Below are 15,955 nucleotides of genomic sequence, written 5' to 3' on the forward strand. Positions count from 1 at the left end.
GGGACTTAGCAGCCTGTTTCTGTTTCTCCAGCATCCAGCTTTAGGTGGGTGGATGCTGGGGTCTAAAGTCAGGACTTCACGTTTATGTGACAAGCACTTTACTACCTGGGTCATGTCTCCAGCCCAGCACCCAATGTCTTAATTCTTTCTTGTCCAGCCTCTAATATGTTGCCCATTTTGTTCTTATGTGGGGAACTCATTGAAAACATTGAGAAATATGAGGATGTTGAACCTGAGGGTGAATTCTGCCATCTTCCAGTTTCCACACTTGGCTCTGCCTTCTTCTCCCAAGACCCCACACTTACATAAGCATTCCCTCAGTGTTTTTGTCTTCTCCTTCTCACCCTGTCCCTCCCATGTAACCAAGGTCTTCATCTCACACTTGGAACTCCCAGACATGTGTCCCTTCCTGTCACATGCCTTGATGTCAGAACTCTATGTTCCTTTTTCTCTAGGACAACATATGGACCCCAAAGAGAACCCCAAGGTAAGCAATTCAGACTCAGATATGAAGGAGTTAAAGGGATGTTGATGGAGGCAGAAGGTTGGAGGTCAGAGGTGTGGGAGGGACATTTAGGCTGCAGCTGCTGCTTTATGGGAGCCTCAGTTGTTCTGTTATCTAATGCCTTGTCCCCCCACACCCCTGCAGGATAACAATATCATGTATGCCTCCATTATCCTGTCAAGCTCAACCTCCCCAACAACACCACACTACCCACCTGTCCATGAGAACCCCCAAAAAGAGACTGTATATTCCATCATAAAAGCCAAATGAGTGGGTCTGGGTAACCATCTCAGAGACACCTTTGCATCTAGTAGGAAGACTCCCAGATTCCACTGATACCCACAGAGTCAGAAGCTTACAGGTCACAGATACTCATAGCCAGAGACAGAAACTCATACATCAGAGAGTTTGAATTCAGAGAAACTGAGAAACTCCCAGTTCCATTTTCTAACTTCCTAGGTCTTTCTCCCACAAAAGATCTACAGAATTTGCCTAAATGAATGTAATTAAGGGTCACTGGTATGACCCTTAACTTCTGGCCCTCTAAGACCCCCTCCCCCTCCTCTATCACTTTTTCCTAGCCGCCCAATGCAGTGGATGCCCCAAATGCTGGCAGCTGTCTACACGATGCGCACCCACATCTGTGAGTGTAATAACCAGTATACACTGTGACTGGTTCCCATGTACCACTGCACAGGACATGAGCAACAACTCTAGAGAGATGGTGTGAGGCAGGGAACTGAACACCGGATGCTTGTGGTGCTTTCCAAAGGTCAGCTTGCTCCCACGCCATCTCTCTGTCAATAAAACCCTTAAACATATTATAGAGTAGTCATGTATGCAGTTTCGCTACTACCCCTGCCATCCTTAGCGGTGACCCCACCCCCACCCAAGACCAAAATGCCCATGAATCTGTTATGGGCGCTGAGATAAACTGCTCCAGACAGGGCTCCAGGGATCAGTGTCTGCCCTACTGCACGTGAACAACCACGTATATAGTAGAAGTCTGTCATCTGTGATTGGTTAGTGCATTTCCACTGACTGGACATTGACAGTTTATGCCACCAGGGTCTCATGTGCAAGATGCACAGTATAGGAGACAAGGAGAATACAGACTCATTCATAGGCCAACTGCTGGCTACTCAAGCGACTTCAGAATTCAGTGTTCTGCCTTCAGGAGCACGGGGTGCCATGCTTCTTATTTAGAAGTACAGTTTGTCAAGTAGGCTGGGCACCAGGTCATGCCTGAATTTTCCCCTACACACAGTATGGTATGTTCTAGGCTTTGTTGGTTTTTTTTTTTAAGATTTGATTTGTTTATGTATGTATGTATGTATGTATGTATGTATGTATGTATGTATTTATTAGCTTTTGGTTTTTCAAAACAGGGTTTCTCTGTGTACCCCTGCCAGTCCTGGAACTCAGTCTATAGATGAGGCTGGCCCTTGAACTCAGAGATCCCCCTGCCTCTGCCTTCCAAGAGCTGGGACTAAAACTGTGCACTACCGCCACCCCACTTATTTTAATTTTAAATTATATGTGCTCCCCTCCTCCCCTCCTCTCTCTCTCTCTCTCTCTCTCTCTCTCTGTGGTGGGGGTATGTGCATGTGTGGTGGGGGTATGTGCATGCAGGTCAGGTCCCTGAAGAGAGCAGAGATGTTGGTTCTCTGAGAGCTAGGGTTAAAGGCAGTTATCAGCTGCCTAATGTGGGTACTGGGGCTTGAACTCAGGTTTTCTGTAAGAGAAGTTTAACTACTGAGCCATTCTCCAGCCCCCTTGTATTTGAGACAGAGTCTTGCTGTGTACTCCTAGCAAGACCAGAACTCCTTATGTAGACCAGGCTGACTTCAAACACAGTGTTTCACCGGCTTCTGCCTCAGGAGTACTGAGAGAATAAAGATGGCATTCCGGATGTAGGCTGGCTTACTAAATTCTAATTTTGGATGATCAAATGCCAAGTACCCATCCAGGCCAGAGGTGTTCTATTTTTCTGCCCATGCCTCAAGGATGATAAAGCTGATGTTTACCTTTCTAGTGTTAGAACAAGTTTCAGTGGCCCCCCAAAGCTGCTTTGAGGTGTTCCTCCCCTTTATCCCCCAGGTCACTTTCAGGGTTCCCCTTTGCTTGCAGTGCTTCTCCCCCAGACCCTACACATTCCCTTTCCCTCCCTCAGTTGATTGCTTAGGCTGCACCCCTCACTGAAGCCTTTAATGGCACTTTCCCACTTCCTCCTTCTGCCATCTCTGATGCTTCTCTCTCTTGACCCATTATTCTTGGTTTTTAGACAGGTCCTCACAATTTAATTCAGGCTGTCCTCAAACACACCCTCCTCCTGACCGGCATATGTGGCTATACCTGACTATATATGTAGTATGAATTCTAATTTGTCTTAATAAAATAAATCCAGAGTCAGATATCAGGGTAAATGGTGAAAGATCAGAGCAACAAAGGAGCAAGTCACAGCCAAGTCTTACCTTGTTAACTCCTCAGCCAAAAAAAAAAGAGCTGAGCTCCTGTTTCCCATGGCTTATATTTCTCTCTCTTCCCAGCCATATCACTTCCTGTCTGTCTATACAGACTTCAAGACCTCTGTGGCTAGCTCTGCCCTCTGATCTTCAGGCAAGCTTTATTTGTTAGAGCACAAACAAAATATCACCACAATATATGTGTTCTTTTTAGATTTATTTTATGTCTATTAATTTTTTTGTCTACATGTATGTCTACGAACTACACATGTGCCTGACAAGGAAGGGAAGACACAGAAAGGCTTGACCACTCTGCTTTAGTCCCGTGTTCCCACAACCTGAGAGCACTGAGATGAGAGAGCTAGAGTTGTATGACCCACACATTTAAAGCACAACCTACATACTATGAACAGATTATTTCCAGATTAAACAGAGCCTTATTAAATTATGGCACCTGTATGCACATAACACCATTTATACTAAACATCCATCCCAGGCTCCCTGAGGATGTCCCTGGAGTCCTGAAGTTGGCTGGCTCAGTCCTGCAAATGACAGCATCTGAGCTGTGGATCACTACAGCAAGCTCCTCATGTACAAATCACAGCATGTCAGAGGGTCATAATGTCATCTGCACAGGCTTTGTGCTGTTCTTCACCCTTGTCCTCTGTGTCTCTCTAAATCTTCACCACAGATGAAGGACCAACTCCAGTTTCCAGTCAGCATCTTCAAAAGAAGGCTCAGGACACTCTATTCCCTCATGAGGAAATGCTGATGCTAAGACCAGTATTAGTGACTTTGCAGTGCTTATGTAAGTGTGCGTGCGTGCGTGTGTGTGCATGCTTCTTGTGTGTGTCTGATGCCCTCAGAGACCAGAAGAAAGCACTGGGTCCCATGAATGTGGATTTACACATTGCTGCCACATGGGTGCTGTAAACCAAATCCAGGTTCTCTGCAAGAGCAGCAAATGCTCTTAACTGCTGACCCCCAAACCTTTATTTTATTAGACTTTTAAAAGTTTAGGGTGGGACTAGAAAGTTGGTTCAGGTTCAATCCCCAAACCTACATGGTGGCTTACTCTAGTCCATGGGGATCTGATGCCTTCTTCTGACCTCTGCAGGAACCAGGCACACAGGTGGTATATGTACATACATGCAGGAAAAACACTATAAGCATGTGTCTGTCCTGTGTGTATGTGTGTGTGTGTGTGTGTGTGTGTGTGAGAGAGAGAGAGAGAGAGAGAGAGAGAGAGAGAGAGAGAGAGAGAGAATGACTTGTGGGAATTAATTCTTCCCTTAATCTTGTGGGTCCTGGAGATCCAATTCTGGTTGTTAGGCTCAGCATCAAGTGTCTCTACCCAGCAAGCCAGGGATTTTAGCCTTGTGTGTCAAGGCCTTTGGGACGAGAAACAACGCTTCCACAGGGGTCAGCCAAGACCATCAGAGCACTCAGATGTTTATGATTCATAACAGTAGTAAAATTATGCTATGAGGTAACAATGAGAACAATCGCATGTTTGGGGGTCACCACAACATGACAAACTGTATTAAAGGGTCACAACATCAGGAAGGTTGAGAACCACTGTATAAGCCCTCTCATCAGGAGTCCCCAGGCCTCTTAAAATCATTAATCACATTTAAATATGAACACATGCATTTGATTTCTTCATACCAATATGTAATAAATATTAAAAATATTTCATTGTACTAAAAAATGAATAAAAATTTTAAGTGGGCACAGGTTTTGTAAGAAAATGTGAAAACAATTAACAGTCTAAATTACTGGATCAGGCATTGTGTATCTGAGGGATCAGCTATTATGATGATGCCCCCTGAAATATTCATTTGTGTTCCATCTGATCTCCAAATGCAATGTGGATGAGAGTGTAGGAGTCTTTTTTTTTATTAATCAAGAAAAATTTTATTCCAACTTAACAGAAAAACACCTCATGGAGAATGGAGAATGGAGGGTGGGGAATACAATCCTGTTCTCCATGAAGGTCAGACACAGGACAGACAGACAGCTGCATGGCAGGAAGGAGAGCTTAGAGGAGTAAGCAGGTGATGGGGAAGAGTTTAGATCAGAAAGAGAAAGAAAGGGACTGAATAAGCATGGGTTGAAACTGGACTCTCTGAACATGGCGGACAATGAAGGCCGATGAGAAGCCAAGGACAATGGCACTAGGTTTTGATCCTAATACATGAACTGGCTATGTGAGAGCTTAGCCTGTTTGGATGATCACCTTCCTGGACCTAGATAGAAGTGGAAGGACCTTGGTCTTCCCGCAGGGCAGGGAATTTGTACTGCTCTTCAGTATCGAGAGGGAGGGGGAATGGAGTGGGGCGAGGAGAGAAGGAGTGGGGATAGGGAAAGGGGAGTGGGGGGAGGGGCAATATTTGGGAGAAGGGGGAGGGAAATGGGAAAGGGGACAGGTGGAAATTTTAATTAAAAAAGAATAAAAATAAAAAAAAGAAAAGAAAAGTGACAAGTTCTGAGTATTTCAGGAAAGTGGACAGGCATATGAACCAGCATGGCTGCACACGGTAAGATGCTGTGCTAGACAGCAGGGTTCTGGGATGGGACAGTGCAGCTTTATTAAAGGTAAAATCATTTGACCTCTAGCATGGCTTAAGGGAATACTTATTTCTAGGGTGACCCCTTAGCCATGCTGACACCATCCACCGGGGATATTTGGACTCTACACAGACATTCTATTCTCTTGTCCAGGCAGTTACTCTTCCTTCCTTTCCTTCCTTCCTTCCTTCCTTCCTTCCTTCCTTCCTTCCTTCCTTCCTTCCTTCATCCTTCCTTCCTTCCTTCCTTCCTTCCTTCCTTCCTTCCTTCCTTCCTTCCTTCCTTTTCTCTCTTCTTTATTTGTTTTTTGTTTTGTTTGTCAAGAGAGGGTTTCTTTATATAATAGTCCTGGCTGTCCTGGAACTTGTTTTGTAGCCCACACTCACATGATAGATCAGCCCATGACAGGGCAACTCAGCACCAATGGTTTAAGAGGGATCGTAGCATAAGCCCCAAGAAAGGTCAGCCATTGAAATGACATTTTTTATTGACATTTATTGAGCTTTACATTTTTCTTTGCTCCCCTCCATGCCTCTCCTTTCCTCCTTCAACCCTCCCCCAAGGTCTCCATGTTCTCAATTTACTCAGGAGATCTTGTCTTGGTATTTAATAATAATTTTGAAAGATTTATGATGAAAAGTGTTTAATAACTTTTAATTATTTACAGAAATAGAAAAGAGAGTAACATATTTTGTTAATTATTTGACTTTTATTGTGGTTTGTCTTTATTTTACAAGTCAGATTATTAAGAAGATTATAATTATTAAGTAAAAATGTCATGCATCATTAAGAAGAGATAAAAGGAGACCAACCATAAGATTTCAAAGAACCAGAACAAACTTAAGACCAAAGCTGAAGACCTTAAAGTATTTCATTTCAAACTTTTATTACAAAGTCATTATAATAACAAATTATGATCCTGGCATAAAAATAGACTCAAAGGTTAGTAGAATAATGGAGAAATCTCCCAAACTATATCCAAACACTTATGGTCAAGTGTAATTTATCATTCTATCAAAAGTTCAATAGAGAAAATATGTTCTCTTCCAGAAATACTATTGTGAAACAGGTTATCCATTTGTAAATAATGAATTGAGGCTCTTTCTTTAAAGTATGCATGAAAGTTGGGTCAAAATGGATGAAAAACTTGAATGTAAAACCTGAAATTACAAAACTATATTTTTAGAAGAAAATGTAGGGCAAAACTCAAATGATTTTGGTTTGAGAATGTGTCCCTTTTGTTGTTGATAGCTACAATCTCAGAAGTAGAATGAATAGAATGAAAAAATAAACAAAATAAGACCACATATAATTAAAAGCACTCTGCATAACAAAGTAACTTGTTAACCATGTAAAGAAAACTGAGAGAATAGCAGACTATACCACCAAACACCTTCTCTTACCAAGGAATAAATCTAAAGTTTCATAAGAAATTATTCAAAGCAAAGCAAAATCTAAATAAAAGCAAAACCAAACAGTATGCTCAAACGATAGGTAAAATATTTGAAAATGAAAATGTGTTCATCATTAATATTAGTATTTGAATTTCATAAATTTTTAATTGTTGTATTAGCTGTTTTATATAGAAAGTATTTTTTCTTTTGATATAGCAACTGTTTATTATTTTTATTAAATTTTTTTAAAATAAAAATTTACGACTCCTCCCCGCCTTCCTTTTCCCTCCCCCTCGCCCCACTCCCCGCGCCCCACTCTCCTCCCCCTCCTTCTCCTGTCCAAAGAGCAGTCAGGGTTCCCTGCACTGTGGGCAGTCCAAGGTCCTCCCCCCTCCATCCAGGTCTAGGAAGGTGAGCATCCAAACCCGCTAGGCTCCTACAAAGCCAGTACATGCAGTAGGGTCAAAACTCAGTGCCATTGTCCTTGGCTTCTCAGCAGTCCTCATTGTCCACCATATTCAGTGAGTCCGGTTTTATCTCATGCATTTTCAGTCCCAGTCCAGTTGGCCTTGGTGAGCTCCCAATAGATCAGCCCCACTGTCTCAGTGGGTTGGGTGCTCCCCTCGCGGTCTTGACTTCCTTGCTAATGTTCTCCCTCCTTCTGTTCCTCATTTGGACCTTGGGAGCTCAGTCCATTGCTCCAATGTGGGTCTCTGTCTCTATCTCCATCCATCGCCAGATGAAGGTTCTATGGTGATATGCAAGATACTCCTTAGTATGGCTATAGGATAGGGCCATTTCAGGCTCTCTCTCCTCAGCTGCCCAAGGACCTCGTTGGGTACATCTCTCTGAAACCCTGGGAACCCCTCTAGAGTCAAGGCTCTTGCCAACCCTAAAATGGCTCCCTTAATTAAGATATATACTTCCCTGCTCCCATATCCATCCTTCCATTATCCCAACCATCCCATTCCCCCAAATTCTCCCTATCCTCCCCTTCTCATTTTTCTCTTCCTATCTCCCCTTTCCCCCATCCCACCCCACCCCCCACTTCCCAAATTTTTGCCCAGCAATTTTGACTACTTCCAATATCCAGGAGGATAACTCTATGTTTTTCTTTGGGTTCACCTTCTTATTGAGCTTCTGTAGAATTGCGAATTATAGGCTCAATGTCCTATATTTATGGCTAAAAACCAATTATGAGTGAGTACATCCCATGTTCATCTTTTTGGGTCTGGGTTACCTCACTCAGGATAATGTTTTCTATTTCCATCCATTTGCATGCAAAATTAAAGATGTCATTGTTTTTTTTTTTTTAACCACCGATTAGTACTCTAATATGTATATATTCCACACTTTCTTCATCCATTCTTCTGTGGAAGGGCATCTAGGTTGTTTCTAGGTTCTGGCTATTACAAATAATGCTGCTATGAACATAGTTGAGCAAATACTTTTTTTAATATTTATTTATTTATTATGTATACAATATTCTGTCTGCGTGTATGCCTGAAGGCCAGAAGAGGGCACCAGACCTCATTACAGATGGTTGTGAGCCACCATGTGGCTGCTGGGAATTGAACTCAGGACCTTTGGAAGAGCAGGCAATGCTCTTTTTTTTTAATGAGCATACCAAGCCAATCTTTTCTTTTTAATATTTATTTATTTATGTATACAATGTGTGTATGCCTGCAGGCCAGAAGAGGGCACCAGACCTCATTACAGATGGTTGTGAGCCACCATGTGGTTGCTGGGAATTGAACTCAGGACCTTTGGAAGAGCAGGCAATGCTCTTAACCGCTGAGCCATCTCTCCAGCCCCCAGGCAATGCTCTTAACTTCTGAGCCATCTCTCCAGCCCCGAGCAAATACTTTTGTAGTATGATAGGGCATCTCTTGGGTATATTCCCAAGAGTGGTATTGCTGGGTCCAGGGGTAGGTTGATCCCAAATTTCCTGAGAAACCGCCACACTGCTTTCCATAGTGGTTGCACAAGTTTGCATTCCCACCAGCAATGGATAAGTGTATCCCTTACTCCACAACCTCTCCAGCAAAGGCTATTATTGGTGTTTTTGATTTTAGACATTCTGACAGGTGTAAAATGATATCTCAAAGTTGTTTTGATTTGCATTTCCCTGATCACTAAGGAGGTTAAGCATGACCTTAAGTGTCTTTTGGCCATTTGAACTTCTTCTGTTGAGAATTCTCTGTTCAGTTCAGTGCCCCATTTTTTAATTGGGTTAATTAGCATTTTAGCATCTAGTTTCTTGAGTTCTTTATTTATTTTTGAGATCAGACCTTTGTCTGTTGCGGGGTTGGTGAAGATCTTCTCCCAGTCAGTGGGTTGCCTTTTTGTCTTAGTGACAGTGTCCTTTGCTTTACAGAAGCTTCTCAGTTTCAGGAGGTCCCATTTATTCAATGTTGCCCTTAATGTCTGTGCTGCTGGGGTTATACGTAGGAAGTGGTCTCCTGTGCCCATATGTTGTACTTCCCACTTTCTCTTCTATCAGGTTCAGTGTGTTCAGACTGATATTGATGTCTTTGATCCATTTGGACTTGAGTTTTGTGCATGGTGATAGATCTGGATCTTTTTTATTCTTCTACAGGTTGACATCCAGTTGTGCCAGCACCATTTGTTGAAGATGCTTTCTTTCTTCCATTGTATACTTTTAGCTCCTTTATCAAAAATCAGGTGTTCATAGGTCCCTGAACATTTCTTGGTTTAGAAAGTTTCTGTGGAGAAACAGTTTTAGTTTTCTCTTCTTGATCTTAGAGGCTTTTTCTCATTTCTTGACCTATCTTTGTTTTCTAGTTCTTCGTGTTTGATATGGTTAATATATTGATTTTGTGTTTAAAAAAATCTTCTTCTCATATATTATCATCTCTACCTTAATTAGCTTCAGCTCTCAACATGATGTAGATTAGAGTCATCTTGAGAGAACATCAGTTGAGTCTTTGCCCAGATCAAAACTGCTACTTTGTATGTTTGGGAAAATTATGTTGATTGATGATTCATGTGGGAAGGCTCTTCTCTTCCACTCATGGTTTCAATACCCTAAGAAAGTGGGACTGAGAGGGATAAGAAGGCTAACTGAACAAGAGAGAGTGACTAAGCAAGAGAGAAAGCCAGTAAACATTTTTCCTTAGTGTCTCTTGCCTTCATTTAGTAACTTGAATTTCTATCCTAAGCTTCCACAGTTGTGGGTTATGATCTGGAAATATCAGTCAAAGAAACCTGTTTATTACCTCATATGCTTTTATTTAGAGAATTTAATCACAGCAAGAAATGAATAAATTAGGTCAAAATGTGGTATACCAAAAGTGATTTTGAAGCTGGGTAGAATGTGGGAACATTGTCTTTTGGAGGAATGTGGAAGATATTAGGACATTAGGTGGCAAAAGCCATAGAAAACTGTACAGAGCTTAATTAACTATTTTTGTAGGACTAGAAATGCACACAGTGGAGCTTGAGTTCATTGGATTTCAGTGGGAAATAGACTTCATGAAAAATTTATCTATGGGTTATTTGTATAATATTTTTTCCCAAATCATTCCAATTTTCTACATTCCCTGAGAAGTTGAGTAAGGCAACCTTAAAAAGGATTTTAGCCATAAATATAGGACATTGAGCCTGTAATTCACAATCCTACAGAAGCTAAATAAGAAGGTGAACCCAAAGAAAAACATAGAGTTATCCTCCTGGATATTGGAAGTAGTCAAAATTGCTGGGCAAAAATTTGGGAAGTGGGGGTGGGGTGGGATTGGGGAAAGGGGAGATGGGGAGAGAAAAAAGAGAAGGGGAGGATAGGGAGAATTTGGGGGAATGGGATGGTTGGGATAATGGAAGGATGGATATGGGAGCAGGGAAGTATATATCTTAATTAAGGGAGCCATTGTAGGGCTGGCAAGAGCCTTGACTCTAGAGGGGTTCCCAGGGGTTCAGAGAGATGTACCCAAAGTTTGGTGCCCTTTACTGGCAACACAAGGAAGAGGCATGAGAGATGGCTCTGTGGTTAAGAGCATGACCTTCTGAGATTTATGAGGCCAAGTGCAGACATACAGCCGCCCATGTTGTTGTGACTGAATCAGGCAAAAGTTTTTGTTAGGATGTTAAAGACTCACAGCTCTATCACCATGAGCCATCGTGCTTCAGAAACAACACCAAGGAGAGTAAGGTAAGATGGCTAGAAGAAGAAAATACTGGCATGATCATGTGCCTGAAGAAGAATTCTCATCTAAGACAATCAAAGGACTACAAACACCAGCAAAAGGTTTACCAATTTAAAGCCAGAGAAACAATTTCTCTAGACCTCATCTATGAGGTACACGAACAGCCAATAGGTCCATGGAGACCCCTTAACTCCACATGTTAGGAGAATGCAGATGTGATCCACACAACACATTGAGTAATCCTGGTTTAGTTAAAGAAGTGGAAAAACGGGTTGTAGAGATGCCTCAGTGGTTAAGATCATTGCGTGTTCTTCCAACATCCTGAATTCAATTCCAGGCAACCACATAATGGCTCACAATCATTAGCAATGAGGTCTTGTGCCCTCTTTTGGATACAGAAAGAAGAGCTGGAGAGATAGCTCAGTGGTTAAGAGCACTGCTGCTCTTACAAAGGTCAGAAGTTGGATTCCTGTCAACCACACAATTGCTCTCAAAATGAGGTTTGGTGGCCTCTACTGGCAACAGAAGGAAGAGGAATGAGAGATGGCTCTGTGGTAAAGACATTGCCTGCTGAGTTTGATGAGGCCAAGTAGAGACATACAGCCAGGGCAGAGGGCCAGGGCCCACGTTGTTGTGACTGAAGTTTTTGTTAGGATGTTAAAGACTCACAGCTCTATCACCATGAGCCAGCGTGCTTCAGAGACATAACCAAGGAGAGTAAGGCAATATGACCAGATGAAGACAATACTGGCATGTTCATGTGCCTGAAGAAGAACTCACATCCAAGACAATGAAAGGACTATAAACACCAGCAAAATGTTAACCAATTTAAAGCCAGAGAAACAATTTATATAGACCTCTTCTATGACATACACGAACAGCCAATAGATCCATGGAGACCCCTTAACTCCACATGTTAGGGGAATGCAGATGTGATCCACACGCCATATTGAGTAAACCTGGTTTAGTTTAAGAAGTTGAAAAATGGGTTGGAGAGATGTCTCAGTGGTTAAGAGCATTGCGTGCTCTTTGAACCTCCTGAATTCAATTCAAGGCAACCACTTAATGGCTCACAATCATCTGCAATGAGGTCTTGTGCCCTCTTTTGGCTACAGTAAGAAGAGCTGGAGAGATAGCTCAGTGGTTAAGAGCACTGACTGCCCTTCCAAAGGTCAAAAGTTCTCTTCCTTGCAAACACACAAAGGCAAAATCATTTTTAAGAACAATATTTTTAGCTGTGGTTGTGCACAACTTTAGTCCCAGCACTCAGAGCCAGGAGAATCACAATGAGATCCAGGTGAGCATGGTTTATAAGGGTTAGTTCCAGGAAAATTTTTTTCCAACGAGAAATGATTCTGGGGCCATTTGGTATCCCCAAATGAAAAAAAAACAAGTCCTGGTGACTATGAAAAACCACAAATAAAATTTACTCATAATGCAAGATAAAAAGTATGAAATGAGATGCGCAAATGCTAGGAAACGGACCTGGGCACACGTTGTTGTGTTGGATCAGACATAATTTTGTGTTAAGAGATTAGGGACTCACAGCTCCATCACCATGAGCCAGCGTGCTTCAGAGACAACACCAAGCAGAGGAAGGCAAAATGGCTACAAGAAGAAAATAGAGGCATGTTCATGTTCCTGAAGAAGAACTCACATCCAAGACATACAAAGAATTACAAACACCAGCAAAAGGTTTACCAATTTAAGGCCAGAGAAACAATTTATCTAGACCTCCTCTATAAGGAACACGAACGGCCAATATGTTCATGGAAACCCATGTACTCCACATGTTAGTGGAATGCAGAGGTAATCTACACACCACATTGAGGACACCTGGTTTAGTTAAAGAAGTAGAAAAACGGGTTGCAGAGATGGCTCAGTAGTTAAGAGCATTGCGTGCTCTTCCAACCTCCTGAATTGAATTCCAGGCAACCACATAATGGCTCTCAACAATCTGCATTGAGGTCTTGTGCCCTCTTTTGGATACAGGAAGAAGAGCTCGAGAGATAGCTCAGTGGTTAAGATCACGGGCTGCCCTTCCAAAAGGTCAGAAGTTCGATTACTGTCAACCACATAATTGCTCTCAAAATGAGGTTTGGTGCCTTCTACTGGCAACAGTAGTAAGAGGCTGGAGAGATGGCTCTGTGCTTAAGAGCATTGCCTGCTGTGTTTGATGAGGCCAAATGCAGACATAGAGCCAGGGCCCACGTTGTTGTGATTGAATCAGGCAAAAGTTTTTGTTAGGATGTTAAAGACTCACAGCTCTATCACCATGAGCCAGCATGTTTCAGAGACAAAACTAAGGAGAGTAAGGCAAGATGGCTAGAAGAAGAAAATACTTGCATGTTCATGTGCCTGAAGAAGACTCACATCCAAGACATACAAAGGACTACAAACACCAGCAAAAGGTTTACCAATTTAAAGCAAGAAAACAATTTATCTAGAGCTCCTCTATGAGGTACACGAATGGCCAAGAGGTCCATGGAGACGCCTGTTCTCCACATGTTAGTGGATTGCAGTTGTAATCCACACACCACATTGAAGAAACCTGGTTTAGTTAAAGAAGTTGAAAAATGGGTTGTACAGATGTCTCAGTGGTTAAGAGCATTGCATGTTTTTCAAACATCCTGAATTCAATTCCAGGAAACCACTTAATGGCTCACAATCATTATCAATGGGGTCTTGTGCCCTCTTTTGGATACAGAAAGAAGAGCTGGAGAGATAGCTCAGTGGTTAAGAGCACTGGCTCCTCTTCCATAGGTCAGAAGTTCTATTCCTGGCAACCACACAATTGCTCTCAAAATGAGGTTTGGTGCCCTCTACTAGCAACAGAAGGAAGAGGAATGAGAGATGGCTCTGTGGTAAAGATCATTGCATGCTGAGTTCGATGAGGCCAAGTGCAGAGATAGAGCCAGGGCCCAGGGCCAGGGCCCACGTTTTTGTGACTGAATCAGGCAAAAGTTTTTGTTAGGATGTTAAAAACTCACAGATCTATGACCATGAGGCAGCGTGCTTCAGAGAAAACACTAGGGAGAGTAAGGCAAGATGGCAAGAAGAAGAAAATACTGGCATGTTCATGTGCCTGAAGAAGAACTCACATCCAAGACATACAAAGGACAAAAAACACCAGCAAAACGTTTACCAATATAAAGCCAGAGAAGTCATTTCTCTTGACTTCCTCTATAATGTACATGAACAGCCAATTGGTCCATGGAGACCCCTTAACTACAAATGTTAGGGGAATGCAGATGTGATCCACAAACCACATTGAGTAAACCTGGTTTAGTTAAAGTAGTTGAAAAACGGGTTGGAGAGATGACTCAGTTGTAAAGAACATTGCCTGCTCTCCCAACCTCCTGAATACAATTCAAGGCAACCACGTAATGGCTCACAATCATCTGCAATGAGGTCTTGTACCCTCTTTTGGCTACAGTAAGAAGAGCTGGAGAATAGCTCAGTGGTTAAGAGCACTGGCTGCTCTTCCATAGGTCAGAAGTTCGATGCCTGGCAACCACACAATTGCTCTCAAAATCAGGTTTGGTGCCCTCTACTGGCATCAGAAGGAAGAGGAATGAGAGATGGCTCTGTGGTAAAGAGCATTGCCTGCTGAGTTTGATGAGGCCAAGTGCAGATAGAGCCAGTGCCCAGGGCCAGGGCCCACGTTGTTGTGACGGAACCAGGCAAAAGATTTTGTTAGGATAATAAAGACTCACAGCTCTATCACCATGAGCCAGCATGCTTCAGAGACACCACCAAGCAGAGTAAGGCAAGATGGTTAGATGAATAAAACTGGCATGTTTATGTGCCTGAGGAAGAACTCATATCAAAGAAATACAAAGGACTACAAACACCAGCAAAAGATTAACCAATTTAAAGCCAGAGAAACAATTTATCTAGACCTCCTACATGAGGTACATGAACAGCCACTAGGTCCATGGAGGCCCCTGTACTTCAAATGTTAGGGGAATTCACTTGTGATCCACTCACCACATTGAGAAAACCTGGTTTACTTAAAGAAGTTGAAAAACGGGTTGGAGAGATGTCTCAGTGGTTAAGAGCATTGCGTGCTTTTTCAACCTCCTGAACTCAATTCCAGGCAATCACTTAATCGCTCACAATCACATGCAATGAGGTCTTGGGCCCTCTTTTGGCTACAGTAAGAACAGCTGGAGAGATCGCCCAGTGGTTAAGAGCATTGGCTGCCCTTCCAAAGGTCATAAGTTCAATTCCTGGCAACCACATAATTGTTCTTAAAATGAGGTTTCGTGCCTTCTACTGGAAAAAAGGAAGAGGTAAGAGAGATTGCTCTGTTATTAAGAACATTGCCTGCTGAGACTGATGAGGCCAAGTGCAGACATACAGTCAGGGACCAGGGCCAGGCCCCATGATGTTGTGACTGAATCAGGCAAAAGTTTTTGTTAGGATGTTAAAGACTCACAGCTCTATCACCATGAGGCAGCATGCTTCAGAGACAACACCAAGGAGAGTAAGACAAGATGGCTAGAAGAAGAAAATACTGGCATGTTCATGTGCCTGAAGAAGAACTCACGTCCAAGACAATCAAAGAACTACAAACACCAGCAAAATGTTACAACCATCTGCACTGAGGTCTTGTGCCCTCTTTTGGATACAGAAAGAAGCGCTCGAGAGATAGCTCAGTGGTTAAGAGCATTGCCTGCTCTTCCAAAGATCAGAAGTTCGATTCCTGGACATCACATAATGGTTTCAAAATGGGGTTTGGTGCCCTCTACTGAAAGCAGAAGGAAGAGGCAGGAGAGATGTCTGGATGGTTAAGAGCATTGCCTACTGAATTTGATGAGGCCAAGTGCAGACATAGAGTCAGGGCAAACGCCA

The sequence above is a fragment of the Chionomys nivalis genome, chromosome 1 (assembly GCF_950005125.1).
Source record: "Chionomys nivalis chromosome 1, mChiNiv1.1, whole genome shotgun sequence".
Classification (NCBI taxonomy): domain Eukaryota; kingdom Metazoa; phylum Chordata; class Mammalia; order Rodentia; family Cricetidae; genus Chionomys; species Chionomys nivalis.